Source organism: Staurois parvus, unplaced genomic scaffold, assembly GCF_062004578.1.
Source record: "Staurois parvus isolate SC_StPar_1 unplaced genomic scaffold, SC_StPar_1.0 ptg000414l, whole genome shotgun sequence".
NCBI lineage: Eukaryota > Metazoa > Chordata > Amphibia > Anura > Ranidae > Staurois > Staurois parvus.
Genome location: NW_028318210.1, coordinates 4,883,830 through 4,899,371, shown reverse-complemented (window position 1 = coordinate 4,899,371; position 15,542 = coordinate 4,883,830). Strand labels below are relative to the sequence as shown.

The window sequence follows — 15,542 nt, the reverse complement described above, 5'->3', positions numbered from 1 at the left end:
CCGGACCCAGAAGACCCCATCGAGGGTAAGCCCACTAACTGGTAAAACCTGGACCTTTAATCTGCCCAGCCTAGTAGGTAAGGTAAGATGGGATTTTTTTTTTCCTGTGTGTTTTTTACTGGTTCCTGGCTTTTATGAACACAGTCCACAGTGCATAGCACATTGTGGTTCTATAGGCAGATGATTTGGGGGTTGTTCACTTTATTTACAAGCAATTTAGGATAGGTTAACCTTTTCTTACATGTTACACCTGTGTTCAGTAACGTTACTGTTATAGCAGCACCTTTTCCCCCCCCCTTTCCCGATCGCCCATTGTGACAGCGGCCTGGGGATCTTCTTGCCACGCACGCTGTCACAATTAAAAAAACAAAAACGCTGTGCAGGGCTCTGCCCACCCAGCCACGTCACTCATTCAGAGTTCTGTGGATGAGAGAACTACAACTACTGTCAGCCATTGCGACTGACGGCTTGCAGTTCTCAATGAACTATTAGAGAGTTGATGAGCGCTCATTGTAGTTCATTGATGCTTCCTATCATTCAGTAACAATAAATAAAAGTTGGCAGTTCTTCCTTTTTCTTATCCAGTCTCTGGAGGATAAGGTAACAATCCTTGTTTTTGAAACGTTAAATCAAAAACTGGAAAAAGACCATTTTGACAACTCAGATTTTAATACTAAGTTCATTGGGGCAATTTTGATCACATCACCTTGTGGTGGAATGAGCACCATTTTGTCTTTGATTTACTTTTTCATTGTCATCTTTTTTTCAGTTGTCTATGGCCAGCTTTATTGAGAAAACTTACAAGGTTATCTAATTATCCATATTTTTAAAGAGCTCAACATTTTTACAAAGTTGTTCAGATTTGTTGTGCAGATTTTAAGCAATTCTTTTCCATGACCATCTGATGCAACAGAAAAGCTCTGCTTTGTGATCTCATGTTAAAGTTATTTACAATTGCAGCTTCATTTGTAACTTTTTCATTCTAGAATTTATATATAAATGTTAGTTGTTCAAATGATTGTTGGAGGAATTACTTATGCAGTGTGACTATTAACAGATTAAATTCTCATCAGTGCAGAAGAGAGCCTGCTAGCTGACAAGTAGCCACTCTTGGTGTTCAGCACAGAGGTTTGAGGTTTCATAACCTACCAGGACACTATCTGCATGGAGGTTGAATGTTCCCTTTGCATTTGTTGGTTTTTTCCTACAGTGCACAACATACCATTACATTACCTTTTTCCTAAAATGTTCTATTTTTTATGTGGTGTTTTTTTTTTAATTTTATTTCTAGGGACCCTAAGCATAAATCGACTGTTTATGCATCTGGAGCTTACGTTTGCAGAGTAATAAACAGCATTTGCGTCTCTCCTTAAGCCTGCTCTCCTTCTAATGTGTGTTACCAGTCCGGACCTCATCCAACATGGCCGCTGCTATACTTCCGGCAACGTCTGACATCACCTGTGCAGCATTTCGTTTTTCAAAGGATGCGTCCGTCAGACTACAGCCGGCTATATATGCGCTGCTCCTCCTACCTCCTCTGATTTACAATCGCCATCTCACAAGAGGGTAAAGTGCCCTACTCCACATCATCTAGACGATCTCAGCTGATCGTTAATGAACAAGGGCCGAACTAAATGATGACATTGAAGGGCCTCGATGTTACAGGTCCTTGGACCTCTCTTCTGACATCTAATGGCTAGATGTCAAATCTCCAATTACAACTGCATACCATAAATAAAATCAAATATATAAATGTACATACCCAAAATGGGTATAAATTAAATAAAATAAATTGCCTATAAATGGATTAAAATGGGAAAAAGAGGGAAACTGATGTACAAAAAATGATGGGCATAGAACTAGTATCTAAGATAATGAAGGGTTCCTAGATATGTCCATAAAGATATGAGTAACCATACGGACCCCAACCTACATGTACAGCATATCAATGCCAGAAAGGGGGTGGGGGGGGCAACAAATCCTGAGGTCCCCAGTACTATTATGTATGTGAGAGACAAAAATTTTAATTCCTTGTGTGTACCAGACATTGGATTGAGACCGAGGTAGGCAACAACTTGCCTGATCTGCTGTAGATGAGCAGAAATTTTTTTTTTTGCCAATAAAATTTTTTTTCTTCAGGTTATATCAGTAACACTTCATCCCTTTTTTCTTTTTTTTTTTTTTTTATATATAGTAACATCAATTTGCATGGATAATGTGCATAGTAGACTGGATTCATGCACAGCACAGATGAAATTGTGCCTTTTTCCTATTTGAGTGAATTGAGAAATTTGAGAAGATGAGATTTGCTTAATTTACCATCTCATTTTCTTATCTGTTAGCCAGTGTTTTGTATGTAGTATTGCAGAATACTATGAGTGGATAAAATAAAAAACATTTCCATGAGATATTGAACTAATCTAGAGCACAATCTGTCTGGGGAAATCGCTAAAACTGCATGGATTTAGTGCTTGAAAAAGAAATGGCTCATCTAATAAAATGTAAAAATGTATATTCTCAGTACCTAAGCACGTTAGACTCTGTCATGTGGCATAGAGGACAAAGTATTTTTTTTTACTTTTGTCTTTTTAGCATACTTTTAATATTGTTCGTTTCTTAGGATTGTATACCTTTAACCTCTGCATCATTTAAGGTCTGTTTAATAATAAATATCCTTACCTATTTTTCTTTTTCCTTGCAGGGACAGAATAAATAGCTTTGGTAGCATAGAGTGGACTGCAAAGGTAAATACTGTACATGTATCTTACAAACCTTTATTGTGATTATACTGTAAACATGCAAATTAGGTTATTTTTCCCTTTTAAAATCAATCTACCAAAAGGTCTGTAGTGGCAGCCTACATTTCCTTTAGACAAAGTAGACTGCCTGGCTGTTTGTAGCGTGGATACTTCTGTGTCACTAACATGAAATAAACATGCAACATAAGTGAGTAGTATATTCAGATGACAGAGGTCAGCAGTGCCAGCCTATGTATTTTTCCATAAATGAAAATTGTTCACTGATAAGACGCATGTAATTGTTGATTCATTAGGGTAGTGGTGTATGAAGCTTGAGGTTGTCTCCTGAAAAAGCCAGAGTTAATCCACAGGGAACCATTTAGAAGGAACCAATAGAAAACCTGCTACAAATTTTCTAGCAGTGTAGGACTTTATTGGTCATTCAAAGTATACTATATCCAGACAATGTTGCATATAAAGAAATAATCCATCAATGCCAGTTCATGTAAGAGTAAATAACAGACTAAGTCATAGCATGAAATAACCACACAGTTCTTTACAAAATAAGAGCAATAACACTAATACAAGCAAGGCAAAGGAGGAATAAATAGAAAAGTCACAAACCGTTCAGTTGGTTTATGTGCACATGCAGTAATCCAAACAGATCAGTACACATTAGATCAAATTGCTAATCTAGACCCTGGTGAATATGTGAAAGAAGGGTCCTAAATGGGTGAAAAAAGGAGCTGCAATTCAAAAGCACAGCAATGCCTAATGGGCATAAACAGAAGAGCATGGTTTTGAAAGCTTGGCAAATCCTAAGTGGTGCATTCAGTCCTTTGTTCCATATTGCATCAGTGTCTTTTGAAGCTAGTTAGCACTGTGAACAGCTAGACAAATACATTGTAAAAGACATATAGTCAGAGTATATCCTGACCTCCTAGTGATGCTTGGGGCACATCAGTTGCTGTATAGTTGAAGTTTAATTGTAGAAACTATATAGTCCAGATGTAACCCAAGTCTCCTAATTATGACTGTATATCTGTCAGTAATCAGGGCAACATTAATGCCTTGTATAGGTGTGCTGTAATGGGGGAACTGGGACATTATTCACACTACAGCAGGCTATGCATATGTTCAAATATATAATATGGATTCACACCAAAGGTCTCATCATTACACTTACTAGAAGCAGAAGACATAGAAACCTAAACCTCTATGCAGATCACAATGCATTTCAATAGATAATGTATTGCAGCAAACGTTCAACAAGCTTGAAAAGCTGAAATGTTTTTTTTTTTATGTTGCACAGCTAGGAATCTCTGGGAAAATTATCTACCTAGTGTACATAAAGAATGCCTCAAATCTCATTTGTGCAGTGGGTTAACAATTTGCATAGGGCTTCAGGTTACGTTCCAAGCATCCCCAGGTCAGTCCTTACTGCATTGAGCTGGTCTTTTTCTTTTTTTTTTTTTTTTTTGTTACAACACTGGTCCTGATTATGGGAGGGAATCACAGTGAATTTAGGAAAGTTATCGTAATGTCTTAATATTTTTAGTAGTGATGGGTCTAAAAATCTGCAATGAATGTCTCACTGATCAATTTGTCAATAGGATAGTAAGCGTGGAATATCTCCAAGAGGGACAGAACAATAGCAACCATTTCAGTTGAAGAGTTCCTGGCCTCCTTACTGTATCAGAAAAAAAATTATGCATTGATAATGCAAACAAGTGCAAAGTACAGAAAATAATGCCATCTAAGAGTTGATTTGTTACTGAGCTGACTTTAATTTCCTGATTGTGAAGTTCATCATAACACAGGCTTCTATAAATTGAGTTATATGCAGCTACCTATAGATGATTGGACTGTGACAAAATAAAGGCTTTAGGGACATGCCTCTAACTCCTCCCACTCCAAGCTAACCTCAGTTTTTTTGCCAGCATCGTAGGTAATTGGACCTTTTTCCTGTACTGCGAGAAAGTTCTCTCTGTACCCATTTCTCTCATTACTCAGTTTCTTCAGTTGATTTCTTCATCACCCAGCTGCACCACAGCCACTACTTGGATCAAATGGTAGCCTCCTTTTGAGGCAGTGCCATATGCTGGTTTCACTGGTTGCAACTCAACGTTCTGACCACTTGAGACAAACTGACTCAGTCCTAAGACCTCCCAATGCATCTGAACTCAAAGGCCAAACATTCCTTGATGTGGATTACCAATCTGGTACTGGAGTTAGGGAAGCATTTTCTTCCACACGTGTGGGCAGTTCTCATAATGCATGCTAGTCTGTTGGGCTGGGAAGTAGCCCTTGATAGCTTGTCAGGGCAGTGGGCTTGATTGTCAGTGGAGGGGAGGCTCCATTTTTAAACATTCTAAAATGTGCTGGACTCCTTTTTATTGTGAGGACAACCAAAAAGAATACAGATGGACAATGACTTGTTAACCATCAAGGGGGCACCACACATTGTTATACTGTATTTGGAGCAAACTTGATCCTCTTGTGGGCATAACGTTCTGCCCCTGTATGCTGTCGTTATCTCAGGCATGGAAAATTGGCTTAGAGACTCTCAGTTGTCAGCGTCTTGAGCTGTGAAGAATAGGCTCTCCATTCAGAAGTATTTCAAGCTCTTTGCCAAAGGTGGGAGACATCAAATGTGGATTCTGTAGTGGCAAGATTCAAAAACACACTGGACAGGTTTGTTGCCAGGTCCAGGAACTGTCAAGCCTTTGCAATAGATGTTCTGGTGAGGCCGTGAAATAAATTTAATCTGACCTTTTTATATCCCTCTAGATTCTCCATTGCCTTTGTTGCAGGATCAAAAATAAGGGTATCTTGGTCCTATTGCACTGCATTGGCCCTGTTGACAAGTATACTTGAACGTCTGGTAGATGCTTCATGGCTTCTTTCAAATTTTCTGGACCTTCTATTTTTAAGGGTCAGCATCCCATCCTGCTTCTCGGTTGCTGGATTTAATGGCATGGTAATTGAAGCCATGGGCCTCAGGGGGAGGGGCCTTCTAGATTCTCTCATCCTTACCCTTTTGAAGGCTAGGAAGTCCACTTTTCATAAAGCCTGTCGGCACACCTGGAGGACCTACTTCGATTGGTGTGAGCTGACAAACTTTTCATCCTAGAAAGTATTCTGGAAGATGTTTCCAATCCTTCCTCCAGTCTGGTCTGTGGTCTGGTCATTGATCAACATCTGGCCTTTAATATGATTTAAGGGACAAATCTCAGCCTTGCCTGTTCTGTTTCAGAGACCTTTGGCCTCTCACCTTCTAGTTAAAATCTTAGTTCAGGAAGTAGCTGCAGCCCCCCATCCTCCTTCCTTTTTTTTTTGTTTGTGTACTGTACTGCAGAAAACTTATTTTACTGGCAGGTCAAAAATCCTATTTTGTATTGCGCATGCTTGGGCAGGTTATTCATAAGCGTTGACAATAAAATCTAGAATTTTATTATTATACAAGATTTTGTAAGTGAACAAATGATAGCAACAACTCCTTATTAGATAATTGGCAGTTTCCAAATTTATTTCAGGTACTTATATAGCGCCATCAATTTACGCAGCACTTTACATATATATTGTACATTCACATCAGTCCCTAACCCTCAAGGGGTGTACAATCATCTAAGGTTCCTAACTCACATTCATACATACACATACTAGGGCCAATTTAGACAGGAGCCAATTAACCTACCAGCATGTCTTTGGAGTGTGGGAGGAAACCGGAGTACCCGGAGGAAACACGCACAGCCACAGGGAGAACATGCAAACTCCAGGCAGGTGGTGCCATGGTTGGGATTTGAACCGGCAACCCTAGAAATGCCAGGCAGAAGTGCTAGCCACTTAGCCGCTGTGCTGCCCCAAATGTTTGTACTTTAATCACTTAAAGACCAGCATGTCAAACCCCTTTCCTGTCCAGGTCATTTTCCAGTATTGGGCACGGAAATGCTTTGATAATTACTCAGTCATGCAACACTCACCCTACCCACCTTAATTTTATATCATTTTTTAAGCCGCTTTTATTTGGTTCTTTTTATTTATCACTGGGTTTTTGACTATGTAAAAAAACCTACATTTTTGAGGAAAAACTTTTTTTTTTTTCCTTCCCTTAGTGACACTATACTAGGATGCCTATTGATTTGCGACACAGGCTGCCTGCTTTGGTGATGCTCTGGGGAAACACTATTTTCTCTCACACCGATCGGCTGTGGAAAAAGTGCTGGCTGCAATATGCAGCCTTTGTGTGTGGTCTCTGTGATTGGTCATGACAATGAGATTTGCACAGCGATCATAGTGTACGAAGCTGTATGCACGAGCAGCACGATGGGAAGGTCTTTTTTTTAAAATGGCCTTCTACCCTCAGGAGACAGTTATCCAACTTTTTTTTTTTTTTTTTTTTCTGGCTGCTTCTTACCTTTTTATTTTGAACCTCCATAATAACACAGGTCTGCGACTAAAAAGCTGGTTTGATTATTTTCATCTAATTTCCATGTATTTTGGTGTGCTGAAAACAAATAAAATATTGAAAAAACTCCTAGACGTCATGATTTTTACAAAATGCAAAATTGTCTTCAAATTTATCACATTTTTGGTATTTTTTTTTTATATTATGGGTTTTTAACCAAATTTAAAGTCCAAATTACTACCTGCCTAGGGATTTCAGTGTTGAACTTCTGTGATCTGTCGCTTGGCTGCCCTACCTTGCACTATGTTGCCATTCTCTTTGATTACATCAGTAGCTTCCTCCAGCACCGTGTAGAAGCTGAAGCCTCCATGGCTCTGTAACGTGCCATTCTTGCCTAGGTGAAAAAATAGGTGTGCTGGATCTGGAAACAATAAAAGTAATGCAATAGGTGATTACAATCTTTTACGTTATCTCTATTATAGGCATGTTAGATGGCCTCCTTTATAGGCCTTAATGGGATTTTATTTATGGATACGAAGAAGCAAGTGACTGACCAAAACGTTTGTAGACGTGGCTGTTCACCTTCCCATGGGCTGCACAGTGTGGCTCGCATAGGAGTATGGAGGGGTTGGGGGGAGGGATATACATTGTTCAACATAAATGAGTACACCCCTTTTTGAAAGATTTTAATAAATATCTCAATGAACACAAGAACAGTTTCCAAAATGGGAACAAAACTGAATTTTATAGAACATTTGTTTAGCTCATTACATGAAAGTAAGGTTAAAGCGGAGTTCCACTTATTTGCCTCCTCTCCCTCTCCACTGCCATATTTGGCACCTTTTGGGGGGGAGCAGATACCTGGTTTTGACAGGTAACCACTCCTACTTCCGACTCAGTTTGCCGCGGCGAAGTGAGCCAGAAGTTCGGCCCCCTCCTTCCTCCTGCAGTCTCGAAGACTGCTGGACCAATCAGGAGGCGCAACACGACTCGCACATGTGCAGTGGGCACCAGGCTGTGAAGCCGCAAGCTGTCATAGCCTGGTGCACGCAGTAGAGATGCCAGCACCGTGCAGGGGAGAAGGGACGCACAGGTGAGAACATCGCTGGACTCTGACAGGTAAGTGTGTTTTATTAAGTCAGCAGCTACAGTTTTTTTTTTTTTTTTTTTTTTTTTTTTGTATTTTTGTAGTACAGTGTCCCATAGAAAATGTTGATGCTGAAAGGAAAGTAAAGGTTTTCTGGCAAATCTGTTGGGGTGTACTCATTTTATGCTGACCACTGTAACTAAGAAGATATCTATATATAAAAGAATTCTCTTAACTCCTGTCCCTAACATCTACATTCATGAGTCGCTCCTTAATTTTTCTGGCCGCCTTGCATTCAAACAATTTCTACCCAGCAAGCATGCCAGATATGGGGTTAGGATATATAAGACCTGTGAGAGGGCAACAGGTTATACATAGAAGTTTTGGATTTATGAGGGAAAAGATAGTCATGTGGAGCCCCCCGGATGCCCAGACTACATGGGGAGCAGTGGCAAGATAATTTGGGACTTGGCGTCATCCTTTTTCCATATGTGGTACCACCTATACGTGGAACCACCTATACGTGGACAATTTTTATTCAAGCGTGCCACTCTTTAGACATTTGTAGAATCTTGGAATTGGCACATGTGGCACCTTGTGACTCTATCGCTGGGGCTTCCTCCAACGGCTTGTAAATGCCCGTTTTAGAAAGGGGGAAAAAGCCTGCTTGACAAATGAGAAATTGCTTGCAAAGAAATGGAAGGACAAATGGGATGTTTTCGTCCTGTCTTCCTTTCTTGCAGACACGACCATCCAAATTGCCACGGCAGCTGGTGTTGTTGAGAAGCCCCTCTGTGTCCACGACTTTAACCTTAACATGGGAGGGGTGGACTTCACTGACCAGATGATGAAGCCGTACTTCTTTTTCTGAAAAGCCAGACGCTGGTACAAAAAAGTGTCTGTTTATTTCAGTTGGCTCTATATAATGCTTTTGTGCTTTTCCATAGCAACTGGACAAAGTGGATCCTTCCTAAGATTCGAGGAACAGATAATCATGGACATTTGTATCCAGAAGGTGCTATGACCTAAAACCCCAACACAGATGCAGTTAGCCGGCTGCATGAAAGGCATTTGCTTGATGCCATTCCTGGTACCCCAACCCAAAGGACACCCTAAAAAAGATGTCGTGTCTGTAGCAGACATGGGATTAAGTGTGACACCTGCTTTTTTCCTTTTTTTTTTTTTTTTTTTTTTTTTTGTCCCTCCTGTCCTGGCCAACCTGGTCTCTGCCTCAAGGACTGCTTCCGTTGCTACCACACACTAGTGGGAGTATTAGTATACGGTACAGCATGGCACATTCAGGGCACATATTTGCACAGGGTCTCGAAAGATATTAGGTAGTCAGGAAACTGGCTATTGCATTTTGAGACACTACAGTCTGGTTAAGTTCATGTTTTAAAAAAAAAAAAACATAAAAAAATAAAAAGTGCAAGTGCAAAAAAATAAAGAATTTTTAAAATCAAAAACAGTTTGTATGGTTTTTTTTTTTTTTTTTTTTTTTTTTGAGTTACTGTTCTACTGTTACGATTTTACTGTTTTATTGTTAACCATTGCTGTTTTCTTTGCAGGAATGCCATTCAGCTGCACCGAACTGTTTTTATTCTGACAGCAACAGGAACTTGCTTTCAGAATATAGATAAGTCAGTGTGTGCAACGCTGTTGGATGAAATTTTTCATCCGCAGTTAAAAAAGAACATTTATGCCGAAGCATGGGGGCCTGGAGTGGCCAGTGGGTGGATGGCCCTTATTCTTCGGTGTGTGTATGTGTGTATATTTTATGTGTGTGTGTGTGTGTGTGTGTGTGTGTGTGTGTGTGTGTGTGTGTGTGTTTTTGGCCACATATTTCAATAAAGTTGTTTTGAGTTACTGTTGTTAACCATTTCTTTTCTTTGCAGGAGTGCCATTCAGCTGCAGCACCAACTTGTTCTGACAGCAACAGGGTCTTGCTCTCAGAATATACAGAAGTAGGTGTGTGCAGCGCTGTGGGATGAGATTTTTCACCCACAGTTAAAAAAAAAATAAAATAAAATAAAAAGCATATATGCCGAAGCATGGGGGCATGGAGTGGACAGTGGGTAGATGGCCCCTATGGTTTGGTATATATTTAGAAAAACATTTTTTGGTAGATATTTCTTCATCCACATGGACCAATGTGAATAGAGGATTGGGCTAGGATCCCTTTTTTACGTTCAGCCCAATGGCTGAATGACAAAATAAGAACATTTTCATGTGTGCTCACCATTTAGAAGTGGGTGGATGCAGGGTGGTATATTCTAATGGTGGGCATACCACACACTTTTTCTGGCAGAGATTTCTCCTTTTTTTATATTTTTTTTTTTTTTATGCAGCCTGTGGGCTGAATGGGGAAAAAAAGAGAGCATAGCATATACCCAACAAGGACCAGCGACATCCTGGTGCATCACTGGACTTTGAGTGGGTATACCAGGATGATGCCTGGTATCGGTTTTCAGCCGGCGATTGGCTTTCATTTAAAAGCAATCTTAGTGGCTAATTAGCTGCAGGATTGTTTTTGCAAGCAGCTGTTGAAGATTCCCCCCGCGCTGCCTTCCACGGCCTTCTCTGGTAGTCCCGTGCCATCGGGGGATCCTGAGAAACCAGCCAGTGCTGCTGCCAGCTGACCATAGAACTGATTATAGAGATGATTGGCACCATTCTGGTCTCCAGTCTAAGAAATCGGTAGCTACAAGTATTTCATCACTTCAGTTTCACAGGATATAAACCGCGCCATTTGTAAATTGGGAAAGCATCTGATCACACTGATCCTGGTTTGATTAGGTAATGTAAGGGCAGAGGAGTTATCTAGAGTCTGATAGACCCCAGATTTCTCAAAAAAGAATATATGACAATGCATTCCCTGTGTTAACATTAAATGTGATAAAAAAAAATGAAAGGGACAGTGTAAAAATAATTAAATGTATCAAAATAAAAAAAAAAGCACCCTTGCCCCCCACACGCCCACCTGTATGTGCGAGTGTTAACCCTGTGCTAGTATGTAAACAGCAGTTGCACCATGCATGTGAGGTATCACTGTGAACGGCAGCCCAAGGGCAGTAATTCTAGCACTAGACCTCTCCTCTGTAAATCTAAAATGGTAGCTTTTAAAGCGTTGCCTATGGATATTTATTTATTTCAGGTACTTATATAGCGCCGTCAATTTACGCAGCGCTTTATATATTTATATATATATATATATATATATATATATATATATATATATATTGTACATTCACATCAGTCCCTAACCCTCAAGGGGCGTACAATCTAAGGTCCCTAACTCACATTCATACATGCAAATACTATGGACAATTTAGAAAGGATCCAATTAACCTACCAGCATGTCTTTAAAGTGTGGGAGGAAACCGGAGTACCCGGAGGAAACCCACGCAGGCACAGGGAGAGCATGCAAACTCCAGGCAGGTGGTGTCGTGGTTGGGATTCGAACCAACGACCCTAGTACTGCCAGGCGGAAGTGCTAACCACTAAGCCACTGTGCTGCCTCTATTAAAAATGTATGCAGTTTGTCGCCATTGCATGGGGCATTTACAGTTTTAAAGCATTTCATGTTTGGTATCTATTTACTCGGCATGCCATCATCTTTTATATTTTACCAAATAATTGGCCAATATATTTTTTTTTTGTACATTGGTAATGTTAGCTGTGTATAGTCATCTTAAAAACGTGAGGTTTTTCTGTATATAATATTTTTTTTTTTTTTTAGCGTTTTCGCATTAGCGTTCAGCAGTGTCTTGACGCTTTTTTTTTTTTTTTTTTTGCTCAAAAACTCCAAAAACGTAGGTTTACCGCTGTCACAGTGGCCGCTCTCCCCCTTCGCAGGCCCGCATCTGAGGTGACCCCCTGCTGTCTCTCGTCCTGCCGCGGCCCATTGAGGTTAAGCTGTGCAGGACGAGAGGCGCGGCCCCTCTCACCTCTGCCACTATCTTATCCCCATCCAGCGAGGCCAGAGGGGACAGGATAGCGAGGTTCACCCTCTCTACGGAGAGGTGCGAACCCCCTGCAGAGATGTTCCGCATCACGGCGTCAGGCTGACGCCGCACGATCTCTGCATCCGCAGCGTGGGCATGAGGAGTTCCCGCGGATGCCTCCGGACAAAGGCACGCCGCCCCCAGTTGCCAGGACGACCGGAGAGCGTCCTGCATCAGCTTAAGAGGCTGATGCCGGGCTCTCCGATCATCCATTCCGCTGTGCAGTCACGGAGGGAGCCCAGCTGCGGCGGGACCCTCGTGACCAGACTCTGCCTGAGACCCCCAAGTCTACGGGGAGATCGCCCACACCTGCCTGAGACCCCAGCTAAGGGGGATTACCTTCTACCTGCCTGAGACCCCCAAGCCTGGGGGCAGATCGCCTGCCACCTGCCTGAGACCCCAGCTAAGGGGAGATTACCTGCCAGCTGCCTGAGACCCCAAGCCTAGGGGGAGATCGCCTGCCAGCCTAAAGGGAGAGGCCACTCGCCTATTCCGGACCCCAACAGGTACCTGTGTCCTACTTTCGTATCCCTGGGAGACCAGGCACCCTGTCGGATCCGTGAACATATGCGTTTTACTTGAACCCCCTACTCCCCCTGTTGGATTACAATCTGCTACAGAGACTTTTTCTTTGCCCCCCCCCCCCCCCCCGTACTGGACTACAAGTGTTTTAGCCCCTCCTTGCTGTTCCCCTACCGATGAGTGTCACCCTCCCTGCAAACCCCCCTATTGAGTGACTGTCATCCTTTTTTGTCTCAATAAAGCTTTGTGCGTTTGCCATCTACAGGACAGTGTGTTCTGTCCTGCCTACCCTCCGTCACAACCGCGTTTTTCAACATTCGTGCATTTTTACAGCTAAACTCTAGAACTAGTTCTTGGGTTTTTTTTTCCCAGCCAAAAAAACGTCCCTGCCAAAAATCATTGATTACAATCTATGTGTGCAGCCTTACAACCTATGGACACATAGGATAACATGCTGCGGAATTTACTGGCTGTAGAAAAAAACATCAAAAGCTAAAAACAGCAGCTGTAAAAATGTCCAGTGTGCATGAAGACTAGAAGTTAGTGTATTTTTGTCAAAACAAATTTGCGTTTGAAAAATCACTGCTTGAGTACTAATGTGACATACTCACAATACCTTTTTAAATTCCTTGAGGTGTCTACTTTTGAAAAAGGGGTAATTTTAGGGGGGGGGTGTTTGGTGCTATCCTGGCATTTCAGGGCCTCCGAAACTGTGATAGGTAGTGAGGAAGTGAAATGAGAAAGTTTCGCACCTTCAGGCTTTCAAAGTGGTCATTGGATTTCAGGCTCCTGTATGTGGCCAGGCTCCCAAAAAGTCTCATACATGTGGTATCTCCATACTCCGTAGAAGTAGCAGAATGTATTTTGGGGTGTAATTCCATGTATACCCATGGTATGCATGAGCAATATATCATTTGAATGACAACTTTGTGTGTATCCTTCTTTTTTTTTTTTTTTTTTTTTTTATTGTCATTTTCCAAAAACGTGTGGCTGGAGGGGGGGATAAAATTCTTCAATGGACTCAACATGCCTCTCAGCAGATAGCTTAGGGTGTCTACTTTCCGAAAAGGGGTCATTTGGGTGTGTTTGTATTGCGCTGGTATTTTAGCACCTCAATTAATGTGATAGAAGGGAAAAAGCTGTGTAAAGTCCATTTATCTATACCAGAGTTTGTAGATGCTATAACTTTCACACAAACCAATTAATATGCAGTTATTGGGATTTTTTTTTTACCAAAGATGTAGCAAAATACATTTGGGCTAAATTTATGATAAAATTTGGGTTTATTGGATATTTTTTGAGGCCGAAATGCATCCTTTTTTTTTTCTTTTTTTTCTTTTTTTTTTTTTTTTACATTTTCTCTTTGTTTATAGCGCAAAAAAAAAACCCAGAGGTGATCAAATACCACCAAAAGAAAGCTCTATTTGTGTGGGGGAAAAAAAGGATATAAATGTCATTAATGTACAGCATTGCATGACTGCGCAATTGTCAGTTAAGCTAGCACATCGCTGTATAGCAAATAATGGTTTAAATTGCAGTATCTATACCATAGTTAAACGCTATAACGTTCACACAAAGCAATCAATATACACTTATTGGGATTTTTGTTTACCGAAAACATGTAGTAGAATACATTTTGGCCTAAATTTATGATTAACTTTGAGTTATACTATATATTTTTTTTTATAGCCGAATGTAAAAAAAAATTGTTTTTCAAATTTTTTTAATTTATTTTTTTTAATGTAAATTTTGTTTATGGTGCAAAAAATAAAAAGCGCACAGGTTATCAAATGCCACCAAAAGAAAGCTATTTGTGTGAAAAAAAGGACATTTTTGTTTGGGTACAGCATTGCATGACCGCGCAATTACAAGTTGAAATAGTGCAGTGCCGAATAGCATAAAAAGGCCTGGTCAGGAAGGGGGGGTAAGTGGTTAATGGGACAGCTGATGATGCGGCAGTGCCACAACAAGGTGAGGGACGTGGCGGCAGCATGTGAGTGGTTGCCCACTATCAGGTGTTGCTATGATTAATCTAAAATGACAGGTGCTCTTTAAATGTAAGGAATCCGACTCATTCTTGCTGGTAGTTAGAATCTTTAATATTTGCAAACCAAACGAAGGTTTCCTTTTTAGAATAATAAGCTGTGAGGTTCATAAAACAGCGATATCAGAACCGATTTTAGGTTAATAGATTAATCACACATAGCTGGAGAACCGCTCAAATTCTTTTATTTCATGTTTTTTCTCATGGTTACTGTGAAATTGTGTGAATGCACCAATGCAGTGCATGTTATCTCAGCTTGCAAAGCTTGGATTCATTGAATGAGTTTACCAAAAATTTCAATATTGCAGAATATACAGCCTCATGCTACAGAACTAAGCTCCATTTCATGCTGAATAGGCTACATTCTTAATAGAATTGTACTCCCAAAAGCATTTTATTAACAATAAATTTGCTAAAAATAAAAAAAATCTTTTTTTTTGTTTTTAATATCCTTATCCACTTTGCTACTAAGTCTCTTGTACTGGTCAGCAGCCCATAGAGGAGGCACTTGGTGATAAGCAAGGAATGCAGCTTCTATAAGCTGTCACTGAACATGGTGTCATCTCATGAGAGGTAACAGCTTGCTAATTTTGGAGAATCTGCTGAAAATAGTATGCAGTAAAAATAAAGTCTATACATTAATTGGCTAAGTGTATGTGTGAAAGAATAGCAAAAACTGAGTTTTATGCCTTTTAATGAAAATCTGTAGTGAAAGATCATGCAAGCTTTTAAAGCACAC

General features: G+C 40.6%; 1 protein-coding gene across 3 annotated transcripts in view; it reads left to right on the top strand.

Moving 5' to 3' along the window:
* The window catches only part of NUMB (NUMB endocytic adaptor protein), a 162,386-nt gene that overhangs the window by 68,299 nt on the left and 78,545 nt on the right, over positions 1-15,542 (top strand). For all 3 annotated transcript variants that reach the window (XM_089686876.1, XM_089686877.1, XM_089686875.1), the window contains exon 2: positions 2,702-2,744. The gene's annotated coding sequence lies outside the window, so the exon portion shown is untranslated. The remainder of the gene's footprint in view (positions 1-2,701; positions 2,745-15,542) is intronic.